The 11,495-nt window shown below is 41.3% G+C and overlaps 1 protein-coding gene across 2 annotated transcripts in view; it reads right to left on the reverse strand.

Annotated features, from left to right (window-relative positions):
• CPM (carboxypeptidase M) overlaps positions 1–3,936 on the reverse strand; it is a 30,409-nt gene extending 26,473 nt beyond the window's left edge. The window contains exons 1-2 of one of the 2 annotated variants that reach the window (XM_039703835.1): positions 3,867–3,936; positions 3,357–3,519 (exon numbers count right to left, since the gene is read on the reverse strand). The gene's annotated coding sequence lies outside the window, so the exon portion shown is untranslated. Of the gene's footprint in view, positions 1–3,356; positions 3,520–3,699; positions 3,704–3,866 lie in introns of those variants that run through there. The other variant, XM_039703836.1, reaches the window with a different exon arrangement.
• Between the last annotated feature and the right edge of the window lie 7,559 nt (positions 3,937–11,495).

The following is an 11,495-nucleotide window of genomic DNA, read 5'->3' on the forward strand; positions in this document are numbered from 1 at the left end:
TTATTTAAGGACAATAGCTTAGCAGATGAGATACATAATTAAATATCATAGCTTCCAAATCAGATCTGGAGACCGAACAAGCCTTTGCCAGTCTAGAACACATTGTTTTCAGTAATTTGGCAGAGGTGCTCCTAGTAATCTAGCAGGGGGAAATTCTGTATGGTGATGTAAACCACCACAAAATAAATTGGGAGTCTTTCCATTTGTTTTCCATTGAGAATCTTGGTACAGATTCTGCTATGCACACTGCTATTACAGTCTACATGCATCAAATAAACACACTATGTAAACCTCACCTCAGATTTATCCATAACAAATCACACTTGACTTTTTGGGTTTTATGCAGAAATGGTTGACTTAGTGAGAAGGAGCAAAGCACCCTATTTCTTTAGTCTTGACCTTAGCAAGGCTTTCAAGAGAATCACAGATTCAGGAATTGCGTGGGACCTCTGGAGGTCATCTGGTCCAACTCCTCTCCTTAAGCAGGGCCACCTACAGCCAGCTGCCCAGGACTGTGTTCAGCCAGCTGTTGAATATCTCCAAGGATGCTCCCAGAGCAGCCTGTTCCAGTGTCTAGTCACCCTCAGGGTGTCTTTGCAAACAAGCTGGGAACATATGGATCAGAGGAATACACTACAGTAAGGTCAGAAGCTGACTGGACTGAACAACTGGTGGTTCAAGGGACAGCAAATTATTAGCAGCATTCCTCAAGGGTCAGTTCTGGGGCTGATGCTGTTTAATATCTTCATCAGGGCCAGGGCTGCCATTCAGAGGGCCCCTAGTAAGCTGAAGGAATTTCCTGAGAGCAAACTCATGGAATTTGACCAAGATAAATGCAAAACCATACATGGGGTTCTTTTGTTCCTGCACCTGGAACAAAAAGGCCCCATGTATGGATTATCAACAAGAAAATAACCCCATGCAGGTACAGACTGCAAACTGGCTGGGCTGCAGCTGTGCAGCCAAAGGGCTGCAAGGTGGCTCTTGAGAATCTGTAGAACTTCCACCCTTGCAGATATTCAGAAATACAGTGGAGAGGGCCCTAAGCATCATAATTAACTTTCAAGTGAGCCTGGCTTTGAACAGGAGCTCAGACTAGATAGCCTCCAGACCTACATTACCTTATGATCTGCCTGGAGCAGGTGAGGCTTCTGACATGAATAGTGTTTAAATACTTCTCTTAAAGAACTACATATGATCACTTTCTGAAGTGGTAATACACAGGTCCCTACCACCCTCCACAACTTCTAAGAGTTGGATTTTTATACCCTTGCAGAGCTCTGAATCTACATACACCAACCAAAAGTCAAGTTTTTACTTCACATTCTTCATAATCCAAGTCTAGATAGCAGTATAAAATACTAGATTATGAGATAAAATTGGAGTAAAACACAGATTAACAAATAACATGGGAACAATAGCCATTCATGATAATAGTAAAATAATGTCTGTCGATTTTATAGATGTTACTTAGATCCATGGGATATTGTATTCATCATAAAGAATTTTCATATCAGGATTATCAACCTACTACATCACATTGGTCTCAGTTTTAGAGTACTTAAATTAATTTCTGTTTCTCATTATCAAGAAGCAGATTTTGCTACCATGGTTTAGCTACTTGGCAGGAGGACAACACTAGTAAACCCATACAGCCATGTGCATGCAAAGACAGTCTTGCTTGCAGCAGCTTAACTGAGAATAGAGGAACAGAACTTCAACCCCTGGACCAAAATTGAAACTTCATTTTCACCAGAATTCTATAACCACTGTTGTCATAAAACTTTCTTTTAGTATGAGGAAAAAAACCACCCAAATTAGACCCTAATTCAGTATCGTCCCCAGCCATATTCCAGGTGACTCTGAAGGCTCATTTCTCCACAAAGGTAGAAATCTCTTAACACTGAGATAAAAATGAAAGAATAGAGGAGCACTACACATTTTTCACTGCCATTCTGCTTTACATGGCACTGAGAATAGTAACGAGGAGAGCCCACACAATTCTCTTCTCAGAGTTTGGCAAAGCAGAAAGCAATATATCAAAATCTGAATGATGTTTCAGTGCATTGCTCAATCACAACCAAGAGATGATGATTTTCCAGTTTTCATGCTGATGGAACTCAGACAAGTTGAACATCTCATGTTATCAGCTTTCAGGTATCTAGATATGTAAAAGCCAAAGTTCCAATCTCTCAGGCTGGATGAAAGGTTTTTGCCTACCCGCACAAAGATAAGCTAGCTGAGTTTCTGGCAGAAAAGTCATGATCTATTCCTATCATCAAAATGTTAGCTAAGTTCTCTAAAGGTATGAAAATAAGGATGTGGATAATTGCTAGTTTGCACTGGAGGGAACTGTACTTACAGGAACTAACTTCTTGCATGGATGAATAACATAATCCAATCTAATTCTGTCTTTGATGAAACCAAAACCAACATAGCTGAAATAACTTTAAGATTCCTTGTCTACTTTGAGATACATGGTAAAACAAGTGAGAAGGCATGAAAATGTGTTCATGATCATCTATCAAGAAGAATATGGATTTTTATTTTTTTAACCACAAGCGTGGATTTGATAATAGATGCTACAAATGTCTCCTTCCAGTGGTACAAAATGGGATTAGAGGAACAGATGATGTTTCTAAAGAATGATTTTTCTATCTAGTTTTATAGCTCTTCTCAGAGTGATTTAGTTTATTGAACTGAAATCTAATAAAGCAGTTTGGGGTTTTTTTAATTTGTTTGTTTTCTTAGAATTAAACAGATGTGCATTAAAGTCCATATGCAAATAAACACTAATCTTTTAAATCTCTTTTGAAAAATTAGCCGCTTCTCCCCAAATTTATGGTAAGAAAGTAGCAATCATAGAGAGATAAATTAAAATATCAATATAAAGTCAGAAAGGTGATTACTGATTTCAGTACATTTTCCTGTAACATTTGAGACTGAAATCCTATTCTTCATCTACAGCACAGGACCTTGTATCAGAAGGTATTTTTAACACAGCCACAAGTTAGGAAACATACTTCTTTAATTATAGTCCCACCCAGAACGGGCACTTGGCAAAGGGGTCCCACATATTCTACGCTCCATAAAGACAGCCCTGTTTCTGAAATTGCCACTCAGGACGTTTCCAACTCTCAGAAACAAGAGTTGGAAGAGCTTTTACCCTGATGACACGTATGATGCTTCAGCCACAGTGTGTTATTGACGCTTAAGCAAGAGGAAGACGAAACTTCACAGAGGTTTGTTAGAGCAGCCCCGCCGCCAGCAAGCGCCCACGAAACGCCACCTTTACCCACACCTAGCCCGATTTCATGAAACAAAAAGCCTTCCCTCCCCTCGTCCAGCGCGCTCACCTTCCACGGAGCGGCCGATGCTGTGCAAGTGGCTGAGGGAGGGGTACGCGGCGTGCACCCCGCGCAGGTACCGCTCCAGCTCCTCGGCGTGGTGGTACTTAAAGTCCAGCGCGGCCGCCGCAGAAGCCAGGCAGAGGATGAGGATGGGGATGCCCACCGCGTCCTGGGAACAAACACATGAAGCTCCCTCCGCGGGCTGCTCGCCGTGCGGTGGCGGCGCCGGGGCAGCGGCCAGCCCGCGGAGAGCCCGCTCGCCCTCCCTCCGTCCCTCCCTCCTCCTGTCCCTCTGTCCCCGTCTCTCCCGCCCTGCCGTGCCATGCCGGAGCAGGTGCTGCCGCCGTACCGCGGCCGCCATCCCCCGCGGGCCGCGCCCGGCCTGAGTGACGCGGCCTCCATCCACTCAGCGCCCCCGGCCCGCCCAGGGGCCGCGGCCCCGGCCCGAGCCCGGGCGGACAGCCCGCCCTCGTCCCTCGTCCCCTCCCTCCTTCCCGCCCCGCAGGAGGGTCCCACCTGCGCGGGCACGGCTCCGCTGCTCCTCGGCCCCTGCTGGGTTTTCCTCGTCTTTCTTACCGGAGGGAGTGAGCCGTGTCTGTAGGGATTAAAAAACCCCGAACAACGAAGTGGGGAGGGGTGCGAGCGCTCACGTTTTGACTTTTGGTGTTGTTTTAATTCATAAGAGGGGTTTTGCAATAAAAACCAAGCTTTCCTCGGCACCTGTGCGGTCGTGGCGTGTGATGAGGACGGCAGCACCCGGGGGGCCCGGAGACAAAGCCTGATGCCCGAGCCGTGAGAGAATTTATCCGCAAATCCAACTAAATCTCCACCTAGTGCTATTTTTGCTTTGGCTTTTTTGTTTAGAGATGAGGTTTTAATTGGCTTGTGTTTGCTTACTAAAAGGACTGGATTCTATCTACAGAATTAAGTGCTTTTCTTGGTTCTGCACTAACCACATTGCCTTGGGTGTATCTTGGTCTTGGGATTCACCACAAAGGCTTTTTCATCACCTTTTGTTGTCTTGAAGATTTAAAAGAGCTAAGTGAAAGAAAGTTAAGCTGGCTTCCAGCAACAAAAATTAGGATAGTGTCTGCATTTATTTTAAAATATGAATGTGGATATAACTGAGCATTAGAATGCAGCTGCTTGTAAATTCTGTATAATTTTACTGAGAAAAAAGTTATAACTGCCAGTGGGATTTCATCTGCTTTCTTCTGAAATTTACTATGCTGGTTAATGTCAGAAAAGGAAATTAACCTAGGAGCCAATCTCAAATAACAAGTCCTGTATTCCAAATAGAAGATACTGTATTGAACAAGAGTTCTTGTCAAACAAAAAGTTGCTGTTAAATTTAAAAGTACCTTTTTTCTTTTGCCAGGAAGTTTTAAGAAAAAAAGGTTGAAACTATATTTTAATGCAACTATCTGTAGTATAACAATCTAACAGAGGCACATATACCTAAAAATGCAAAATGTCCACATCCAGACCCCTCTTAGATCATGGGAAGGACTTCTGAATCATATATAACATACAACAAGGGATGTATGCAAATTATGAGGCTACTTGATTAAAAGAGATGCATAATATTATATTTCTGTTGGATTGGGTTCTTTCCAGTATAGTATTCTGAGGGAGGAGACAGACCCAGAGCCTTTCTCCCATACACTGACTCCACCTCATTTTAACTCTTATAACTTGACAAGACCTTCTCTCTCTTTTTCACAAAACAAAATTCTTGCAAGACTTAAATATGGATGTCTTTTACATTCTGTAATAAAAATAAAGTTAATAGCTGATTTTGGTTATAGTTACCTACTATGTGAAATGAAAGAAACTATGGGGTTACACTGCAAACACGTCTCCAGAGAAGCAGGAGGAAGAAGTTGAGTATGTGAGCTTCATATTTGAATTTATTTGTCTAGAATATACATATTTATAGGCTCCTTGAATGATGGTCTGGACACACCACTTGAGTCAGCAGGGAAGAAAATACACTCAGGTGGTAATCCCACATAAACATACCTGGAAACCTTCCCAAGATAATCACATGAAATCAGAGAACTCTGACTTCAAGACAGAGTAGGGTGTTGGCAACACAGTAAAAATCACAAGGGGTGTAAAAACTTAACCTCACTGAAATAACTGAAGTCACCTTTGATGTTGGGTAATCATGCAGTGTTATCTCATTTGGAAATTACACCACCCTCCAATGTAGCCAGCACAGTCATGGTTAAATGAGAGCATTACTGCATATAGGAGTGTTCAAAATGATAGATTGTTTCTGTGCCAGGTGCTTGCAAGTTAAGACAAGCCAGCCTCTTTGGCAATATTTGAGTTACATGTGACAGAATCAAAAAACTTTTTTTTTTTTTTTTTTTTCCCCAGCCTGCACAAAATGCAAAGATAAACTTGAATCACTTTTCACAACGTCAGTTCAAGCCAGCCTGGGCTAGTAATATTCTAAACGCAGTTGTGGGTAGAAGTCAGTCCCAAAGATCAAATCCCGCATGGAGCTGAGCCGGCAGTAAATGTCCCGTTAGCATCAGCAGCTCGGCATCGGGGACTGCGTGTCCGAAAATGACCGCAGCTGTTCTCAGAGCGGGCAGTGACCCCTGTGAGGAAGTGACACACACAGAGAAGCCACCTCCTCGTGCTGTAAGAAGCATTATCCTCCTCTCAGCGTCATTCCGGACCGTCCATTCAGAAGCATCCAACAGGTAATTATTTAGGGTAGCGCCTGAGCGTGGGATTTGCGGAGAAAATCCCGCAAGTCTTTATGCGAGCTTGGCACCCGCGGTGTCGCAGGGAGCTGGCGGGGCTCACGGCAGTGGCCCTCTAGTGACAGGCACAGAAATTCTGCCACAAGCAACAGGTACCGGCAGCTCCTCTCGCACGGAGCTCGGCAGCGCCCCAGACTGACGCTTCACCGGCGCAGGTGAGATAGGCAGCGGCAGCAAGGGATCTTCTGGGAAATTTGGAGAGCCATTCACAGAGGAGGCCTTGGAATTTGAAATCTTAATCAGTGTTTTGTCATCTTTCATGCAGGATTCCTGCACTTTGCAAAGATCAGTAAGAAAAAATAGGTGCATCACATTATAAGTGAAGTGTCAAAATATTTTTAGCTAGAAATTCAAAAAGACGTCACTAACAAAGATTAAGTTTTTCAGAATCACCATTGCTATTGAAACTCTCATCTGAAATCATATCATAGGAATACAGACTACACCTGCATGTTCTTTACACTGATGTAACATTAAGGACCTGACAATCAGATTTCTCTGGGAGCAAATCTCAAGATAAAGGCTTTCTCAAGTGAGATGGACCAGAAAAGTGAGTTCAATACAAGTGATGACACAGACACATGAACTTGATAAAACAGCACAGTTCTGGATTAGCATAAACCCAGATACAAATCACCTGAATAAACATCAATGAAGACATTCTGGTGTATAATATCTGCACTGGTGAATTAAGAGGCTGATGTTAGTATGATGAAAGATAGACTGCCTGTAAGAAAGAGCACTAAAACATCAGGGATCTCTCAAACATTCACCAACTGATTAGTTGTCTCTACCACGCTGACAGTTCTCAGCATATTTGGTTCATAAATCTCCTCCCCTCCATCCCAGCGTAAGAATTACCCCTGGAGAAGAAAGAGATGCCCTGCTGTGTCTCGTAATCTGCAATTAGAAAACGATCCCAAGGGGAACTATTAGCAGCTGGTACCGTTTAGAGCTGTCCAGACAGCCCTGATTCAGCTGCAGAATCTGGAACCACAACCAGCTGCCTGACAGTCCTCTCACTCATCCCGTCTTGCAAACAGCACGGTCTGCATGCAGCAGAGATTTTCAGCTACTGTATGAAATGTGCTGTCATGTGCTATGGTAGAACAGGTCTGTTCTGCTCCACACGGGCTTGAAAAATGGAAACATGATCTCATTCAAGACAAAGGTCTTGAGTGTTGTGTCTTGGGAATTGTAATACAATTGTAGCATTTTCCAGCTTTATCTGCCTCCTCTTAAATTGACTTATACTTTTCCTTTCAACAGTCCACACAGAATTAGATGTAATTTGAAAATAAATTATCCTTGGAACGGCAGAACCTAATTTTGCACCTGAGGCATTATGTGTCCCTGGGCAGGCAAGAGCATGGTACTAAGAACAGGGAAAGCCAGAAAGGTTGAGTGGCACAGATGCACCTCAGGGAAGTAAAGAAAAAGAAGGAAGATGAGGAATGTCCACAGAGGTGAGAGTGGCCTGGGAGGTGGAAACATTACAGATACTGTGGTTGAGAAAAAGCAATTGGGAAGATTTGGCAGGTGAGTTCATATGGAAAAGGACTGAGAGTAGTCTTTCTGCTCACTAACGTCTTGCTAATCTGACCTCAAGGTTACGAAATTTGAAGGATTTAAGATGTTGACATAGCATCTTGTCAGGTCTGCTAATTTGTATATGAAATGCATTGCAGCTAATACCATGGAATTTACAGAGATTTTTCATAGCTGATTTCGTGTTGATATTAAGCAATATTTTTGAGCAATCTGAAAATTATCCCAAGAACTGGACTCATTTGAGGTATTTGGAAAATTTGTCAAGCTTTGAAATAGCATTTTGCCATTTTTGCTAATTGCCTTCTAATCAAAATATGTTTTAATTGCCATTGTCAAGAACAATGCAACACTCTTACTCATAATGATGGCAAGTCTGTCTCCTAAAATCAAAATTCCTCCAGGACATTTAGCATATCTGTTTCAAGTAAACAATGGTGCCATTTCTTGAACAGGAAATTAAGATAATTTTTAGAAAATTTCGTTGTGTAATAAAACAATCCTTTATTTCTCTGCACTGATTTATGCATAATGGGCCTCTACACAGACAACTGAGTAAACAGCGTGCACTGAAATCTCCTATCAGTGAAAGTACATGTTACCATGTTTTGCATTAACCTCTTTCTTTTGGGAAAGAAATGAAAGGGAGCTTTCCAGATATACTGTAGCTATAGATTTGCTGATTGGCAGTTTAAAAATGAATGTTTAGTGGTGCAATAAACAAGATGCCACTTGTTTGACCACAGTGAAAGCAGATGGCAAGGCTTCTTGGGTTAATCTGTACTGGCTGTGCACTGGTCAGACTGTCATTTATTAAGCCATATGGCTCTGTGTAGGCACCATTTCTCTGAAGATAGGGTATGTTTTTGTTGCCAGCTTAAAGTAACCTAAAACAGAGCTGTGTCTGAGAGAGGCCACCCTGCTGCCTCCTTTTTGCCAGTGTGAGCACTGGAGCAGCCGTGGTCAGCAGGACAGGGGAGCTGGTGCCCCTGGAGGCTTACCCAGACACACACATACACCACTGAACGAATCCCTGTTTTCACCTGGCTCAGCTGCCCCGTCCATACAGGCACTGGCCTTTGCTGGGGGAGCAGAAGAGCCAGAGGGCTCCTGGAGAGGGAGAGTTCACTTGGAGTGACCTGCTGGCTCAGGGGGGGTACATATGGGATGCTACAGGGTGAAAGAAGGTCTCTTTGGAAGAATAAACTGAGCTTATGAGAGAGAGACTGTTGTGCTCTGCCTCTCTTCTGGCAATGGCTTGTTCCTAGAGACACGTGAAGTGCTGTTGCTCTTCTCCCCCACTAATGACGTGGGAATATTAATGCTGAATGTAACTATAGATTAATTAGTGCTTGTCAAACAGTCTAGTAATGCCAATTGAAATGAAATTTGAGAAAGAGAGCCCTCTAACAGGTATGGAAACCTCTGATACCATTGCCTGTTTAGTACAGAAAATGATGATAATAGATTAATAGATCCTCCAACCACATGAGCCTTCCAAGACAACTGTCATGACATAAACCTTATTAATGTTATCTTGAGACAGACAGTATTTACAGACACAACAGCCTGCATAAAAGAGCACTGGAAATAATATCTTTTATTCACAAATGCTTCTAAGTGAAAGAAAAGCTGCTCCCATGGTGGCTATGGAAGGTAGCTAAAGAGCAGACACAACCTGTACAGCAAGGATCTTTCAATACTCAGTATTAGAAGGTAATTTATTTGAGGTCATGAATATCTTAATCAGAAAAACCAAAATCAGGATGAAGAAAATTGTTTTGCTGACAGCAAAGAATGTTTTTCCCTGCTAGTTCATCTTTTACAGAATTATTAGAAAACTATAAAAGTAGGCAAGGTTTGATATGAAGCGAGAAAGACCAGGTAAGCCTTAATTTTGTCTTGGTTCACTGAATTTGTATATAATTAAACTTCCAGTGTTATTTATTTGCAAATACTTTTAAGTGCTTTCTTGCTTTAGAATGCTTTGTACTTAAACTAGATAATGAAAAAATTTTTTTTTACAACAACTAAAAGTAATCCCTCAAAGTAACCCCTCAGCAACCTTTCCTGCCAAATCCACAGACAGAGAAGATACATGGGATAAGGTACACTTTAGCATTCTTGGCACATCTTTGGTATGGATATTTCAAAACAACATACATTGCAGCAGGCTTGAGCAGAGTCATCAGGCACCAAACCAACATCCGAGCAAGCCCCAGGCTGGAACAATTTCCTGTACCAGATACAGAAGGAGACAAATCTTCAGTCAGGTTCAATATCTCCATTTTTATTTTGCTAGTATATGTCTGTGTAAATACAATATAAAATTCTCCACTGGGAATGAGGATTTCCAGTTTTTGAGAAAAAGTAGCCTCATCTCATTTGCATTAGTAATCCTTGTTGGCAGTCTCACACACAGGAAGCCTGAAAATACACAAGAAAAACATCAATTCCCCAGAGACCCTGAAGGAGATATCTAAATTAAGATAACTTGAAAGATATCCTCATTTCAAGGCATGTATTCAAATCCCCACAACAGATAGCAAGGCTGAATATTGCACAAACTGCATTGATTGACAAAACCTTCTTGGTAGTTGATTGTTTTTCATATAATTTTAATTATTGTTCATCCTGCAGGGTTTTTAATGGTTATCTATGGAGCCTTGATCTGCTCTCTTCATTATACTGAGAGTAGCTTTTTTGAGCCTCTCCTTTGGGTGACTGCTCCCATGCAAACCTAACTTCATGGGAGTCTGTCCTTGATATGATTGAACTGTTGAGAGAAGTATTTGATATTTAAAACTATATTGTTACTGGCTGATACTTCAAATTCCATAGTTTGTATACTACAAACATTTCCATAGATTGCCATGGATATAGACATTTGATTATTAAAAAATTTACATTTCCCATGTTTGCCTTCTTTGAACATTAATTATTTCACCTTGTCCTAATCTTCATAGATCTGTTATGATTCAGGATTTGGCATTATTGCAAAGTAACCATCACATTTACAAATATATTACAATATAAGCCTAATATGATTGCTTGTTTACAGACTTGTGGTACACATCTTAGATTCATGGTGGCAGACAGATGTTTTGTAGGACTGGACTGGTAGCCAGTTCTCATGTGAACTGAAGAGAGTTCTTGTTTTAACTATAATTTTAAAGACTGGACTAAATTTAAAGGAGAATCTGAGTCAACAGAACTTGCATCTTCTTCTGATCCTATGATGTGAGTTATAGTAACTTAAATTCAATTTTAAAATTGTTCTTTGTTCCCTTAGATTCACAATTTTTGAGATTGGACCTTTAAATTTGGCCTTGTAGCCTAAATGTAACCAAAATATGTGATCACTTTACCCAACTTCTGTCTTTGTCTTTAAACAAATAACTATTTCTTTTCACTGCATATGAAGTGAAAACACAAAATATATTTTTCCTTGTGTAAATTTATATCTAGGACATGTTTCCTTATAAAAGGACCAAAATTTATTTCTTCCTCTCCAGACAGTGTTGTCCTAATTACTCTTGGTAATTCTGGTACTTTTGTCTAGATCTAGAATTACAAAGGAGATTTCTATCTTTATGTGTTGTCCAGCCTTTACCCAGCTGTAAATAGAGAATCTGAGCCAGTAAATCACACAACCATATGTTCAACAGCTTTAAACTTATGCCAAGGTTGTCTTGATTTCAATCACAGTTAAGATGATGTGTACTGTCTTGTAGGAGATGGAATAGGCTTGGGAGCTTTCTTAGTTGGGGCATCTACTGTTCTGGAAATATCTGCCTTCTGTAGAGTTTACATAGCT

The sequence above is a fragment of the Passer montanus genome, unplaced genomic scaffold (genome assembly GCF_014805655.1).
Source record: "Passer montanus isolate IOZ18808 unplaced genomic scaffold, ASM1480565v1 scaffold17, whole genome shotgun sequence".
NCBI lineage: Eukaryota > Metazoa > Chordata > Aves > Passeriformes > Passeridae > Passer > Passer montanus.